Source organism: Schistocerca nitens, chromosome 5, assembly GCF_023898315.1.
Source record: "Schistocerca nitens isolate TAMUIC-IGC-003100 chromosome 5, iqSchNite1.1, whole genome shotgun sequence".
Lineage (NCBI taxonomy): Eukaryota > Metazoa > Arthropoda > Insecta > Orthoptera > Acrididae > Schistocerca > Schistocerca nitens.
In genome coordinates, this window is record NC_064618.1 from 66,931,417 (window position 1) to 66,949,199 (window position 17,783).

The following is a 17,783-nucleotide window of genomic DNA, read 5'->3' on the forward strand; positions in this document are numbered from 1 at the left end:
GAGAAGGGATAGCATGATAGAGACCAGGGAATGACTTCCGTTTGTTGCTAGAGGGAGCTGTAGAGTGCAAAAATTGTAGAGGAAGACAGTGATTGGAATACATCCAGCAAGTAACTGATGACGAAGTTTTCAGAGCTACTGTGAGATGAAGAGGTTGGCACAGGAGAGGAATTAGAGGCGGACGCATCAAACCAGTCAGAAGACAGATGACCAGGAATAAAATATCGTATTGCACGTTCTTTCGCATTAATATAATGGTTTCTTCCATCTTCTCCGCTCAGGGACTGGGTGTTGTGTTGTCTTCATCATCATTTTGTCTCCATCCGGCACGCAGGTCGCCCAATGTGGCGTCGAATATAGTGAGATCTGCCCCAAGTCGGCCAGACCTGCCCCGTAAGGAGCCTCCCGGTCAACGACACCAATACGCTCATTTCCATTTCCGTCTTTATACCATTGATTATTGCGGATTCTGTCCCCTTTCGGAGTCTTTTCCCTCTCCAAGGGCAAGACGTCCCCAGAAACTCTTTCTACCCCTTAACCGCACTCTATACATCTATGTGTAATGCATGGCGGAGGGTAGTTCCAATATTTCACCACTTATTAGGACTGCACCCCGTTTCTTTCATGTACTGAATGCGACAAATATAACTGCATGAACGCTTCTGTGCTTGCTGTAATTAGTAAAAAGTTGTCCTAGTGATCCCCACGGGAGCGTAACCTATGGGATTGTGGATTGTAGGTTCGTCACTTTTAGCTGGTTCCTTAATCTTTGTAGGTATGCTTTCTCGGGATAATGTGTATCTATCTTCAAGATTCTCCCTGTTCTTTCAGCATCTCATGACGCCTTACCACCGGTCAAACTAAACTGTACCACCCATTCTTAAAAAAGTGGTTCAAATGGCTCTGAGCACTATGGGACTTAACTTCTGAGGTGATCAGTCCCATAGAACTTAGAACTACATAAACCTAACCGAAGGACATCACACACATCCATGCCCGAGGCAGGATTCGAACCTGCGACCGTAGCGGTTGTGCGGATCCAGACTGTAGCGCCTAGAACCGCTCGGCCACTCCGGCCGGCCCACCAGTTCTGTCCTTTTTTGTATACGTCCAGTATCCCCCGTTATTCCTCCTTGACACAGGTGTTACGTACTTGAGCAACATACTAAGGTGGATCGCACGAAAGTTTTGGAACTACCCGAAATAGCCTTTGTACACTGAATAGCCAAGAAAACTGGTACACTCACCTAATATCATGTAGGCGTCCCGCGAGCACGCAGAACTACCGCAACACGACGTGGCGTGGACACGACTAATGTCTGAAGTAGTGCCGGAGGGAACTGACACCATGAATCCTGCAGAGCTGCCCATAAATCCGTAAGAGGACGAAGGGGCGGAGATCTCCTCTGAACAGCACGTTGCAAGGCACTCCAGATATGCTCAATAATGTTCATGTCTAAGGAGTTTGGTAGCCAGCGGAAGTGTTTAAACTCATCAGAGTGTTTCTGGAACCACTCTGTAGTAATTCCGGACGTGCGGGGTCTCGCATTGTTCTGCTGGAACTGCCCGTCCGTCGGAATGCACAACGGACGTGAATGGACGCAGCTAATCAGAGAGGATGCTTACTTACAAGTCACTTATCAGAGTACTCTGTAGACATATCAGGGGCCCCGTATGACTACAACAGCACACATTCCACACCATTACAAAGCCTCCACCAGCTTGAACAATCCCTGCCTGAGATGCACCGTCCTTGGATTCATGAGGTGGTCTCCATACCCATGCACATCCATCCGCTCAAAACAATTTGGAGCTAGACTCGTCAGCCAGGCAACACCTTTCCAATAATCAACTCTACAATTTCGGTGTTGACGTGCCCAGGCGAGGCGTAAAGCTTGGTGTCGTGCAGTCATCAAGAGAACACCAGTAGTCCTTCGGTTCCGAAAGCCTATATCGATGATATTCCTTTGAATTTTTCGCACGCTGACACTTGTTGACGGCCCAGTATTGAAATCTGCAGCAATTTGCAGAGGGGTTTACACTTGTGTCACGCTCAACTATTCTCTTCAGTCGCCGTTGGTCCAGTTCTTGCAGGGTCTTTTCCCGGCGGCAGCGAAGTCGGACATTTGATATTTCACCTGATTCCTGATATTCACGGTGCTGTCTTGGAATGGTCGAACGGGAAAATCCCCACTTCATCGCTACCTCGGAGATGCTGTTTCCCATCGCTCGTGAGACGACTATAACATCACGTTCAAAGTCACATAAATCTTGATAAACTGCCATTGTTGAAGCAGTAACCGATCTAACAACTGTGCCAGACACTTGTCTTTTATAGGCGTTGCCGACCGAAGCGCCGCATTTTTCCTCTTTACATATTTCTGTATTTCAATACACAAGTCTATGCCAGTTTCTTTGGCGCTTCAGTGAAGACGACGGCATTTCCGTAGTGTAATACCGGTCTCTCTGTCAATGCCGTTTCAGAAAAAGGGCGGCTTCTACCGGAGGTCTCAGACCTGATTGTTTCTAATTGCAATCTGAGTAGTGGCTATCTTCGAACCCTACTGCAAGGCCATATCTCTCAATTTGTCAGTGTTTTAGGATATTTCAGAATCTTATAGGATGTTACAGGATAAGAATAAAATTACCAGAACATTTTGTAATTAGTTTTGTAGATGGTATACTATTTTGATGTGGGAGAGCTGCTGCATATGTGTTAATTGATGTCATCTGATTAACTGTTGTTCTGAAATAGTTTTGCTGGCTTGCAGACAGGTTACATTCGAGGAAAATCTGATTTCTTTCTCGTGCTATTGCTCGATCAACTTTTGTTCAACTTTATCGCTGCTGTAATTCAACCGTTTCCGTTGATTTCAGTATTATATGTTATTGATTTTACAAACTTTGTCTCCATCTTCAAGCACGTCAAAAAGATAGATTAAGTTCCAACTCACAAACTCAGTAACAGTGTGCCAAAACATCTTTTTATGTGTTAGGAAAAGCGGAAAGGCACCCTCAATATCAACTAACTGCCAGCAGCATCGAGTGGGTAATGGTTGCTTCAGTGACACTTTTAACTATTAGTCGTCATCGCAATTCTGGTTACCACTTTAAATTGGTAACAATAGGTTTCATATGGCTATTTAATTCTTATTGTGTTGGTAACGACAAGTTAGATATTCAGGTAGCCTTGCTGCAGCAATTAGAATGTCTGTATACCTTGCTTACGGCGCAGTATTATAGTAAACAGGAATTATACAGACCTCAAACTACACTCCCGGAAATTGAAATAAGAACACCGTGAATTCATTGTCCCAGGAAGGGGAAACATTATTGACACATTCCTGGGGTCAGATACATCACATGATCACACTGACAGAACCACAGGCACATAGACACAGGAAACAGAGCATGCACAATGTCGGCACTAGTACAGTGTATATCCACCTTTCGCAGCAATGCAGGCTGCTATTCTCCCATGGAGACGATCGTAGAGATGCTGGATGTAGTCCTGTGGAACGGCTTGCCATGCCATTTCCACCTGGCGCCTCAGTTGGACCAGCGTTCGTGCTGGACGTGCAGACCGCGTGAGACGACGCTTCATCCAGTCCCAAACATGCTCAATGGGGGACAGATCCGGAGATCTTGCTGGCCAGGGTAGTTGACTTACACCTTCTAGAGCACGTTGGGTGGCATGGGATACATGCGGACGTGCATTGTCCTGTTGGAACAGCAAGTTCCCTTGCCGGTCTAGGAATGGTAGAACGATGGGTTCGATGACGGTTTGGATGTACCGTGCACTATTCAGTGTCCCCTCGACGATCACCAGTGGTGTACGGCCAGTGTAGGAGATCGCTCCCCACACCATGATGCCGGGTGTTGGCCCTGTGTGCCTCGGTCGTATGCAGTCCTGTTGGGGCGTGAGCGGAAGACGGCCTAACGGTGTGCGGGACCGTAGCCCAGCTTCATGGAGACGGTTGCGAATGGTCCTCGCCGATACCCCAGGAGCAACAGTGTCCCTAATTTGCTGGGAAGTGGCGGTGCGGTCCCCTACGGCACTGCGTAGGATCCTACGGTCTTGGCGTGCATCCGTGCGTCGCTGCGGTCCGGTCCCAGGTCGACGGGCACGTGCACCTTCCGCCGACCACTGGCGACAACATCGATGTACTGTGGAGACCTCACGCCCCACGTGTTGAGCAATTCGGCGGTACGTCCACCCGGCCTCCCGCATGCCCACTATACGCCCTCGCTCAAAGTCCGTCAACTGCACATACGGTTCACGTCCACGCTGTCGCGGCATGCTACCAGTGTTAAAGATTGCGATGGAGCTCCGTATGCCACGGCAAACTGGCTGACACTGAAGGCGGCGGTGCACAAATGCTGCGCAGCTAGCGCCACTCGACGGCCAACACCGCGGTTCCTGGTGTGTCCGCTGTGCCGTGCGTGTGATCATTGCTTGTACAGCCCTCTCGCAGTGTCCGGAGCAAGTATGGTGGGTCTGACACACCGGTGTCAATGTGTTCTTTTTTCCATTTCCAGGAGTGTATTTTAATCATAGTCTTACACAGCTGTTTTTTTTATTTCAACCAGGAAATTAATTCTGTTCTGCACCGAACGTGTCCACATTTGCTATCAATCGATGAAGGAAAATATTTTTAATTTTGAAAAATTGCAATCTAAACTTTCAATAACGCAATGCGAATCTTATGAGGATCTATGTTAACGGCAGGCGGCAGTATCGTAATAGGTGAACGCCAGTATAGTCATCGGATAGTGGTTTTTACCAAATGGAACCAATCATCAAGATCAGACTTATGTTGGAGATAGCGTGAGCACCGGCTTCCTTAAGTTAGGTAGCATCTTTCCCAGATCGTCAGTACCTATCTACCACAGAAGATATGTTAAGGTTTGAAATATCTTTTCAACAGCACTAATTTTCCACCACCACCCAATATTAAATAAGAAATGCCACCAAGCGTAACACAAATGTAGATTGAAAAACGCTTAGTCTTCGAAGTTACTGGGTATTTGTCGCCGCCATTTAAATGTACTAGACAACAAAAGAAACGCTCACAGCCGTATAAGCCATCGGGATGATGAATACGGGGTTACATTTAAAACGAGATGGGCTCTGCAGCGTGGATGTTGTTTAATATCTCGTACCAACGTCGCTGCATATGAACACGACTAGTTTCCTGAAATACTAAATGTATCTCGTGTAAGGCGTGTGTGTTCACTGCATTACTTTATTCTTGACATATATGGTACTCAGCGGCCTGTTTAACAATACACTGGATTCTGGGCTGCGTCAGATACGAAATACGTAAACAGCGTCGCATTCTTTTTTCACTCTTCGCTAACAGTTCCACACGTACGAAATAACACCGGGGTTCATATGGATGTATCAAGTGCTGATAGCCTCGAATGCGTGTAGTAGAGGTAACACACAATGAGACACACTGTGAGCCACGCTGATGTAAATACTGGACGGATACTGCGCTGTATCCTGCCACAAAAAGCTAAAAATTAAATAAAAACATGCGTGTTACAGAGATATGTTGTTTCCCTCGTCTGCATGTCTGCCCGACCGAAGCTGTACAGGACTCAGTGAAATATACATATATGTGAAGCAAGCACGTTGTTTATTGCCATGGTATTTTATGTGATACGCCATCAACATCAACGTGTTTGCCTTTATTCTTTTACGTTTATTATTTCTTACACGTCAGTACATTGAAGACCTGCTGCGATGTTTCAGTGCAGAATATCGTGTGTTCACCGCTATTTACTAAATTAGATTTGTGTGAACCTCATCTTTGACGGTACGAGAGTGGTTACCCAGTCCCCTCTCCTCGAACACGTTTGTCATACATTTTTATCTCTAGTGAATGAAATTGTATGCATAATGACATGTGGCCATGTAAGCAGAAGTCACATTACCAAAGAGATCCTATGCACGCAATCATCTGGAAAACTGATAATCCCACTACCAGTGAATTTCATCTTGAATGTGAAATACTGTGCACTAATTAACCCACGACCTTCTGTCCATAAATTTTCAACCAGAGGAAAGAGTATAATCGCAGTGTTCGATTTTCCAGCTCATTGAGTGTTTAACCATTACAAGTAAGTAAGCCAAAGAATTTCGTACGACGAGATTTAAAATTTGTTAGTTTACGATGACGTCAGCCGAAGGTAGTAAGTGGTGCAGGAACGTCTTTCTGAGTAATATTTCGGCTGTGATGAAGGCACTACGCAGAAAGGTTTCTAGGAAGAATGGACTCGACCAAGCACAGAAGTCAAGGGGTAGGAAAATGTATTTACCAGTACTTTTATATAAGAAACATACATATTCTGTCACTCTGGCAGTCAGCATAGGTAGATGAGGACTTCAGAATAAATTAGAAAAATTATTGCGCTAAACAAAGGACAGGTTGAGGCAATTTGGTATGTCGTCTTGTGGTGGGGCAGTAACCCTACAGTTGCTGCTGTGTGTCGGCGATAGGATCCCGCTCCGCCGTCGTTAAGCAAATTTACTACTTCAACTCTTTATTAGTTTGTAGGCTTCAACTGTCATTAAATTTTCTTCTTCTTTCTTTCTTTGTTTGTGGTCGTCAGTTCTCGTTTTTGACTCAATTTTATAATTCAAACTGTTTGTCTATTTAAAACATATTAGGTGAATTGACTAATGATAAGAAGCTATACGTATAAAGAAATCACTTTGCTTATTGTAGAATAAAGTAATAAATAGATAAATAAATTTTATAAAATAAATTAGCACTCAACGGATGAAGGTCAATGTGTGCACGTTCTAGGCACCCGGGTGGAAGTTCCTAGACACCTGTATAGATAACTAAATTCCACATTTCTTTCTCACTTTCACTTAAGATGGCATAGGCAAAATCCCGTATTAAGTTGTCTACAGCATCTTATTTAGTTTGCGGACAGTGTCTTTTCTCTGGCTTTAAGACTATTGTTATTTGTATATATCTTGGATTTGCTGCGTTCATCAAACTAGGTTCAATATCTGTCCACAGTCGTATCAGCTCAGACTTGATGCACAAATATGTGTGCTCTAGATTGATTTTTTCTTCACAGATTTAACAGTACTAGTTTTGCTTGGGTCAATCGCGTTATGCTTCTGGTTTGTTTCTATTGTTTCGCTGACTATTTGATGCCACGTTGACCGCACTTCAATAGTTAAGAGTTCATTAAATATGATAGTTCATGTTATTGCTATGTTTGTGTCGATATATCGTTGGTATTGTTTTCACTTCTGCTTCGTGGCGTGCATCTTCATACTTATCGGCAACGTCCGTGGAACTTTTGTGTTTTATCCGTTCCATTGTGCATATCTTATCAAGTGTAAAATACATTAACCCACTGCAAGATTTGGCTGATGTGAAGTATGTTCGCTGGTGGGCTCAAGTCTTGTGATCAAATCTGTTTCAAAATTGTAGCTTTTAAATCATTCGATAGTTATTTTACTTCCTTCTGCGATCCATACGAAACTAAGCCTAAGATGTCTATTTAACATTTCACCGTCCTGATTTCTCACTCCGCGATAAATTAAACGTTCACATTTAATCTTGAAGCTATCATAACGCCAAATAAACCCGCCTATTCCAAATTTCACTCTATTTCAGATATGTTTCGCTATAGGTACTTTCTTTGCCACATGGAATGTAGTAGCAAACTCTGATTTTTAACAATTTTTCTTGAGTCGCCCAGAAGCAAACTTCTGTGAATGCACCAGACCATTTTTTTTCAGGAAAGGTAAGAATCTTGTGACATTAGTCGGATGACAGATATTCGAAATACCTCTTTGTGGTAGAATTAAGTTCACCTAAGGAGTATAATTCAGATAATCCCTGAAGTATTCGGCTTTGCTTTTACTAGTTACAACATACTTTTGCGTCACTTCCCACAGACCTACGGTGTTTGGCTTCTTTACAGATGGATGCATTCATTACCATTACTTAACAGTAAAAATACACCTTCGCACTGGTACAAAGGAAATAAATCATCCTCTGTGACATCCAATCAGTTAGAGGAGTTTTCGCGTGCGATAAAAGTGACCTCTGCCACACGTTCACTTTAGTTATTGGTCTATTGGAAATTATAACTTCATGCCAAACGCTGTCATTTGGACTACGGTATCGCCTTATTATAGGTAAATGGAGACTGCACACTCACGATTATTTTGATGTGGTTCTATCACTCTGAAAAATGTTGTAGGCCATTAGAAGACTAACTAAATGTACTCACTCGAATGCCCACTGTTTGCGAGCAATATCAAACGGTATATGCAACAAAATTACTTTCACGTTTTATTAGCGACGGGAGACAGAAAGAGAAACTGAGTTCCAGTTGCTGGTAGCTTTTGGTTTGAACCTAAGAAATACAGAGTGAGGAACTTCAGCGATAGATTATGAGTGACTGGAGGACTGTGGTTGTCTGCACATGGTGCAGTATGGTGCTGTTGTAGTTTGTATTGGATCGGTCCAGGTTGGATGCTAAGGAATAAATGGGTGCCAAGACAGAGAAAAAAATAGTGAGAAGCACACGTAGCACGTTTGTATCTTTGGTTTACTTGACTTCAGTTCAGCAGGTACAATTGTATTCCAACAGTTCCTTGTTCCTAACTTGTCAGTCTTAGATAATAACATAGATGGGGCTAGGCTAACTAGTATTCTTCGAAAGCACGGAGTGAACTCCAGTATCGGACTACAGTGGCGTCGGTGTAGCGTCGTCTTAAGCGGGGTCGTTCGCGGCGCTACTCGCTCATGCAGCAGAGGGTGTGTCTTCAGCCGCCTGTTGAATGGCGGGCCAGTCACATGTGTTAGTTCCAACCTAGCGACACTGACTGCCTGTCGTGGTATGATAGTTTACGCCGCCACATTTTGTGCTATTTTTAATTACGCAGAAGAGTCTTCTTCAGTGTCGCAGAAGGGACCGTTCCCTTTCGTTTGTTTCTCTCCAGCATGATCACTCGTAGTGTCAGTATACATAAAGGGTTCGAAGGCGAATGGAAATATACTTTAAGATACGATTTAAATGTATAATAATTTTGAATGGCTTAATATGTACAACTCCTTTTAAATATTCTATTGAGGATTTTTTATCGTCTCGTCACTGTAGGCTTGTACAATCGGAAGCAAGGAGAGGATGTTGTTTGGTGGCCGGAATCCTCTTTCTATAAAACAATCTGCACGCATGTATTAACATGGTTCCTTATTCATAAGAACAAGAAGTTACTTAAGGGGACCTGGACGTGAAATGACTGAAATTTTGGAAAACATTTTTTGTCACCATCTGAAAGACAGTTTTATCCCATTTCCAAAAATGTATATTTTTATCTGTGTACAGGATGGCGGGTATGGGCAGGCGGTGGGCGTTGTGGAATAATAGGGTAATTTTTAGAGAAAGGCCATTTATTGGCTAAAGCATGATGCAAAGGGGCTACATAGGCCTAGGGAGGTGAGGGTGAGCCAGAGCTTACAATTTGGCGAACATTGTTCGCAAAGCTACCGAAAGTTGTTGTTTGCCAAAACTAAGTCCGCAGTGCCGAAGCACCGGGAGAAGCGGGAGATGTTCAATGCTACAGGGCGCGCATCCGACTCGCGGGGTGAGCAAGAATACAAGAGCGAGGGCCCGGCGACGGGCGGCCGGATATATTCGACGCACCACGCGGCTTCCTCCACCCTGACTGGTCAGGACCGAGCAAACCGTGCGGGCGGCATGGAACTTTCCAGAGCGTTGCCTGCTAAGCGACGCCTGGGGCGGCGTTACCTCGTAAGCACATGAGAGAGGCACGTGATCAAGGTGCCCTTCCTCGGTGCTGACTTCCTGTTACTAGACCGTGGGACGAAAGAATTTACAGGCAGCTAACACTGCCGGCCGTGGCTTGGCCGTAATGGAAAAATGAAGTTACCGGTTTGAGGCTCATATAATAAAGTAAAATCCCTTATTGTCTGGCTCATCCTTTACATTCCTCCCCCTTCCGTGGGAGCGGAGAACGTACGTGAATTCGCTCAATGTTATTATTATTTGAATGTAAACAAATTTAGCTTGCAAAAGAAAGTGAACATCACTTGATTAAGAATGGTCCTCACGGAAGACGGCAGGGGTCTTAATCTATGGGAGGGTATAGAGACTCTAAAGACTTCCTAAGGGTCGCAATGGGATTTACACATGTCGAGAATATTGTGTGTATACAAGAATCATCATAAAACATCAAAACACAGTAAAACATCTGAACATCATAAAATATCGTAGAATATCAAAGCAAAATTAGAACAAAACATAGCAGTGTGAATTAGATAAATATGTCAATTGTTCTTGTTGCTAAGTTTCTTTTGTGGGAATAAGTTGAAAATATAAACATATCACCACTGATGAGTCACGGCGAGGGCGAGTGGCACGAGGCGGCGTGGTGTGTTGTCCTCAGCGGGCAGCGCGCAGGCTGCCGGCGGGAAGGGGGCGTGGCCGTGGCCAGGTCCGTGCACTGGAACTCAGCGCAGGGGGGGTATGAGGGGAGACTCACACGCTCCAAACACAGTTGAAAAGGGAGTTATCACTAAGGGAACACTTCACTACACTACACTAGTTTTTCCACATTAATTGATATCTCAGTTTCACTCTTAAAACTAAAGGAGGGCACATGCCTGATAGGTTTTTGTTTTCTCTTTTTTTTTTTTGGGTTTAGTTTGTGGCTGTTTGTCATTCATTCAAGTGTGCCAACAGGCGAACGTAAGAAATTTGTCCTTTTTCATGTTTTAGCAAGTCATCAATTGACGATAGGTGATCATTTGATTTATTAGATAAAGCTGGCGAGTTAGCTGACAGAGGAATCATGAAATGGCTTTCAGGTATAAAAAAACATAATTAAAGGGGGGCGCGAATACTAAGTGAGTAAGCCGTAGTGGCATGAAACGTCATTAATGGCGTTCCGACAGGAACCGGTTGCTAAAGATCTGCGCGGAGGCTACGTCAGAGTGGCAGCTGACTGCAAGGCCGAATCTCGCGCTAAGTCAGAAAGGCGCGCGGCAGATAATTTCCAAGGCCAGCGCGGCGTCAGGGCTGCACGCGGCAGCTGAGAAGCGGAGCCGAGGCGGCTACGTGCGCACGTGCGCGGCTCAGGAAGCATGCGTCAGATGTAAGAGCGAGAGAGAGCGATGAAGCCTACCGACGCTGTTCACTGCGCTGTCTGTATTTTACGCTCTCACCAAAGGGAAATAGATATGCGTAATCGATATGGTTTATTCACTGATGACAAACAAAATAGAAGTGGGATTACGCGTGTCATCACGCTAGACGCGTTGTTACCGTAGGTTCTGTTTAAAATTACATAAACATACATAAATGTAGAAATGAGGCACACAAGTATTATATCAAATTGTTGCAAATGCCATATCAATACGTAAACAAAGAAAGTTAAGTGCCTCTTTGGGCTGACCCTAACGTGTAATGACGTTCACATTATGAGAAGTTTCTCATGCATCAATGTATTTGCTGAACATATCAAGTGAAATTGACAAAGAAAAGTGACATCAGTTTGGTGCAGGTGGGGGTGCAGATTGTGTCGTTGGATGTCAAGGTTGTTGCTAACAAGAGGAGAAAAATAAAACTCGAAGAGAAGCTAGAGACTTCTATAGTGGGAACAGAAAGTGTAAGAATTTGAATTAGAAAAGACTAAGTTGAGTGTAATTTCTGAAGGACTTTTCCTTTATGAAGGTATAGTGCACGGCGCATCGTTGACACGACATTATCGCCTACTTAACTGTGTATATGACAATTCTGCGACTCCAAGATAGCTGCTACATACTTCTTCGTCAAACTCGACTTCTCCGACATAAAAAAAAACTTCACTGTGCGACAAAATTCGTCGTCTTTATCCGGTCAACATTTTACGACTAAACTCATCGTCTCTATCCTCTCAACATCTTGCGACTAAACTCGCCGTCTCTATAACTCCATGGTGCTGGCCTCATTGGGCCCAGCTGGTTGCTTAAAACTCCGTCTATCATTGGTTATCTCGCAGTGTCCTGGGACACGTCATACAGTTAAATGCTACTACTTCAATAGTCGGTATTCCTTCGGAAAATACAATGGGGAAAAAAAAGGAGGCTCAAGGTTTTGAACAGAGATTTCCGCTTACTGGCGTTTAGCTGCGGGCTAGACGCGGTTCGCGTCTGACGTTGCCTGATCAGCTGTCGTCAGAGAGCACGGAACACTGTTCTCGTGAACTCTTCTTCGAGATGGAAGAACAAAGTCTGGGCTGAATAGTTTTGTGTTAGGATACGCCCGGGTAATAGACTGCAAAAGGCGTTGTTCGGTTGAAAGTTGTCAGATGAAAGTGGATAGGACGGACTATGCCGCGAAACGGAAAAGTGAAGGAACGACACAGACAGCTAAGGGACCGCGCGGGTGCCAGCCGCGTCACGTAAGGTACGTGCCCTTGCGGGTTGCGGTTCTCTTGTTCATCCAACAAACTAGGTGTATGGCCAAAGCTTGCTCGTTCTGGGGGTGTGATTCACTCTGTTTACGTTATCTATCACGGGGGTAGGCATGTGGTATGTCCCTCCAAATAAACATTCAAATACAAATGAAAATAAAGCATGGTTACATCCTAAATTACCCTTCCAAAACAATTTATTACCTAAGACATCATTATTACTGAACAAATAATTGGCAGTACTCGGGAACTTATTCTAGCATACTTTAAATCCTACAAAATGATTATCCTCATCAATCTAGTAACACAGTGACACATGAAAACACTAGGTTGATACAAATACTAAATTACTGGTGCTGGCAAAACTTCAGCAAAATTCTCTAAATAGGTAGTAATAAAACCGTCAAAATGAACAACAATAAGATAATACATGGACTTAAGTAATTGGACACAAGTAATTAGACATAAGTAATTGGCAACTCGTCATAGTGATACAAGACATGGAAAAACCGCAACAAAAGCAAAAGTTTAAAATATTATTTCTTTCAAACAAAACTTCCTTATCCTCCAGATACATTTCGTAGCAAAATGAATGTAAGCATCCCTTGGTATTCCTTTATGCTCTCGTTTGCATTTCCATACCAACTGATCTTTGGTACTTCTACCCACAAGAAAGTGTCATTAAGTAATGGCAATGTTGTGTGTAAAGCTGTGGAATAGTGTAATGTCACGTTAATACTTCCTTTAACAAGATTCTGATGAAAAGTGGTTTTGTGTCGCCTTCAATGAACAGACCAATAATTATTAAACATATGATATGCTGTCTGCTGTGTTGATTTGTTTTTGCAAATATTTGTGATTATCAGTTCAAGGATATGATTGTTGTTCCTTTTGTTAATTCTCTCACTTACCTGCTTCCATATAATCAATATTGGCGGCTCGACGAAGCTGGCTGCATCTCGAAGACGTCGATATGACTTATCTGTCGGTGCTTTGGTTTATAATAAAATCATAGTTCATTTGTCATATAAAAAGTGTGTAGGGGGCAAAGTAAGTTCCTGACTATTGAAAATGTGCATAAAGATATTCATAGGGTTCGTTATATCATGGTTAAGAATTTCTGTGTTGAGATTCAGTGCAGCTTGAGGTGCTAAGGTGCGACACGCGTCGCGCTCGTCAGATTGTAAGTTGCTGACAGCACAGCTGACAGCAGGGCTGCGTCTGGTTTCACTGGCTCGGCGGCATAACTGGCGTCCACGCTGGGTCCGTTCTCTTGCTACGCATGGAGTTTATCTCTCGGTACAGTCACAAAATTTCCTTCCAGAGTTATCTTATGTTGTTCACGACAGTTATGCATGGAGGATGTTCTTTTCTAAGGCACTCTAATAACTTAAATCGCTAGAGGTCACAAAACTATCGGGTTCCAATTATTTTATTTAAACACTCTGTTCTTCTAAAATTTAGGTAACTGGCAGGTGTTAGGCTTCTATAGAAACTGTATTTTGCGATGGCATTCCAAACCTAACTCCTTGGCTAACGCGTTTCCCACACAGCGGTCGTTTACAGGACAGATATAGCGGCAAGTGCCGGCTTCCTTGACACCATATAGATCCGTTTATTAACCGTGGTGGTAATACAACATAGCCGGAGATCGATCTGAAATTCCAACGTTTGCTAATCCTGATGGTTTAGACAATGCTTTCCAGGAAAAGTTCTCTCTCCGACAACACAAATACATTCCCGTCTTTAGATAAGACTAATAAAATCTGTAGGGCAATATAAAGCTGGTGAGTTTATTCATTAACTACCACTTTAGGTTTGCTGTTTAAGCTGCAACGTGTGAATGTACGAAGGTGTAGCGTGGCTGACGCACATGGCGTGCAGGGCGATGGGACGGGGGGAGAGGGGCGAGGGGAAAGGTGCAGATGCTGCAAGCGCCAAAGATATAGGCGGGGGGTGGGGGAAGAGGGGACTGTGATAGCCGCTCTCTCGGCAGGCTGGTGAGAGGGAAGGGAAGGGGGCCGCGTCGCCAGCTGACAGGGAGGGGCGGGACTCGCCGCATGTGAACAGCTGTAGACAACAGCGGTGGTATTTACGCGACTCCTTCCGTGGCATTTGATAAACAGAAATACGTGGTACCAAGAAAACTTACCTTGTTGTCTGTTCAACATCGCATCATGAAAACAATAAAATAGCACTTGAGGAAGACTCCTTTTACTTTAGAGTAGCCTATTTGTTGTTTAACTTGGACATACTTATTCTTGTTATTATCGTTGTGTGATCACTTAGAAAAACATACATGTAATTGGGCGTATTTCAAAGGACAGGTAGACGGCAGCATGTAGTCACTGATTTACTGGCAGTTACGAAGGCGTCTTACTATCATGTTTTTATGGTAAAGCTTTAGTAGCTGTGTTCGTGCACTATTCACTAAATTAACTGGTGAAATGTGAATCCCTTTGAAATATACAAGATTAACTGATTCTTTCTCTACGTGTTCTTTTGACAAGGACAACTTTCCCCTTAATTCCATGATTAAAGAATGTTTGTGTTTTTAATTCTCGACTGCTACGATAACATTACTGGAGACGTTAAATGACAAGACAAAATGATTACATAACTTCAATCACTTCCATTAACATGTGAGTCATAAATTCTATTACTAGTTACCAGTGGTTGCCAATTCTTATGTCTACTTATAACTAACATGCACAACTTAATTGAAGGTATAGTAACTACGGTGTTTTCCGTCAATTAATTCTCTTGCTGCATGCAGGACATTTCAACTGTTTACATACCATTTCAGACCTACTTTCTGGAACGCAAATCATAGGGGTTTCACCTTAGAGCATATCTACGTTGCTGTCTAGGCGGTTGTATTACCTTCTTTCTTGCTTTTTTAGGTGGAACTACCGGCGTACTAGGCCGAGCTTCTCCGGTCGGGATTTCGTGCTGACCCAAATCCGTAGCCGGTAGAAACTGCCTCTCTTCAAATAACGACGAAAATTCCTCTAATACTGGCTGCAACATCCTTTTCTCCTCACTGTTTAAATAGCCTAACTTCTCTGATAACTGACTCTTTAACGTCGACGCGATATATCGCACTTCTCTAACTGAACATTTCTTTCTTCTCCTTCCTTTCTCATCTTTATCTCGCTGCTTCTCACTTCCTCTTATTTCCTCAAAAATTTCCTGTCCACCGGCAACAACAGTACCCTTCGGTATCAAAACATCTTTTACACCAAAATTATCTATACTTACTGGTATCGCAAAACCCTTCTGTCTCCTTTCCGGTCGGCAGATACTTCTCATTGTATGAACTGACTGACGATCTAAAACATCATTGTGGGTGAGCGGGTCAACCAGAATGTCTGTCTTAGGCTGTTCTTGATTTTTGACATTTATCCAGAGAATCTTTCCACTTCCGCCTTTTATCCTCACAGGGTCAGTGGTTTTTATCGCCCACATCTGCGGTTTTATGGGAGACTGCGAACGGCGCCTTTCGCAGCTCCCTCGCGTCTGACGGGGGTGCGCACTGCCAAATCGGTGAACTGCACAGTTCGCGTTCGATAATCCACTATCCCCTGATAACGGTGCAGGAAGTCATTCCCTAGTATGATGTCAAATTCACCCTTCTTTAGCCTTACTACCTCCATCCTCTGACTGTATTTACCCTCGTCGATTTGCAGATTCACTACACACGAACCTGCAGGGACAATTACTTCCTCTCCAAGGCCACTGATATGGTACCGGGGTGGCTGTAACACCCTTCGATCATTTTTCTCCATAAACAATACACCAGTATCAACTAAAATTCTAACTAATTTGTTCCCGAGTACGCCAAATAGACTAACGTGTTCCACCTCTTTACATTTTCCAGTCCTAACCGGGTGTATTATTTTTGTCGGGGGCGCGGGTGGGTGGCGGAACCTGCCCCCCAAGCGTTTCCCTTATTCGACCCCACGTTGCGGCGGTGGCCACGCAGCTGATTTGAAAATGGAGACTTTGTGGGGCAAACATTATTAGCATGACCTACTGTCTGGCAAATAGTGCAGTACGGCGCGCGACAGCGCATTGCCGTACGGTTGGGCTTCCCACAACGCTGACAAAATACTTCTTTTGCTGGGACCGCTACTGCGTCCGATGGGCGCGGGGCGGCAGCGCAAAAACGCAACACCTCTTCGCGTAGCATTGCCAAACGAACAGCTTCAAACAGAAAATTGGGGGAGGCTGCTTTGACTTCTCCTCCGATGCGGGGGTCAATACCGCGAACAAATGCATCAATTGCACGCGCTTCCGCTTCTGAGCGCAAAATTCTGTTTTCACTGGCATTTTCACCTAGCTTATAGGTACGACAAGATACTGCTCGTATGCGATCTGCAAAGGCATCAAAATCCTCATGAGGCTTCTGCCTAAGGGTTGATAATTGATCTCTGTAATATGCGGTACCTCTGGTATCGGAATAACGCTTAGTCAATCCGCGGGCCAATACTTCAAATTCGTGCGTGTCACGCAATTCGTCCACCGTTTCTATAAACATTCGGGCTTCCCCTGTCAACTTCAGTCTGGCTACATTGACCAGTAGATTATCCGGCCAGGCACACGTGCGACCCACATCACGAATATTTTGTAAAAACATAGCCACATTTTCGTGGGACTTCCCAGAAAAAATGGGGATGAAATCACCAGCAGGAAAATTGCTTACAGTCGCCATGTTAGCTGAAATTGTGGCGTTTGTATTAGAGACAGAATTAGTGTTAGTTGCGTCTGTTTGAGCATTTGTTACTGGGGTGGAGCTAGCCACAGGTATGGAAGTTCGCGCACTAGCTTCCAGCGTCTGTTTCAAGACGCGGTTTTGCTTAAGTAGCTCCTGATTTTGTGCGAATAACTGGCGCATTTGTGCATTTATGGCCTCGAGCGGGTCTTGCGAGACAGGTGCCTCTACGAGGGTATCCCGTTCCGTCGCTCGTGTTCCCATCGGCATGTTTACAATTTTATGGGACGCTAGTGACCAGAAAAAAGTAATGATTGTTACAAAAAAAGGACGGCCACAAAGATTCTCAATCCAGCGGCGGAAGATCGTCGAAGCTATTGCTGAAAGCATCGCGGCGACTTACATGGCGATGGAGGCGGTGCGACGCAGTGGTGGCGGCGACGGCGTGGTGCAGTGGCTGCGGCGGGCGGTGGTCGGCGGGCGGCAGCGGGCGGCTGCGGTGGCGTCCGGACCCTCGGGCGGCGGCAAATGTGTTGGCGGCGGACGGCGCTGGCTCGGCCGGTCGGCGATGGCGGCAGCCCCTGGCGCGTCGGTGACAGCGGCGGGCGGCGG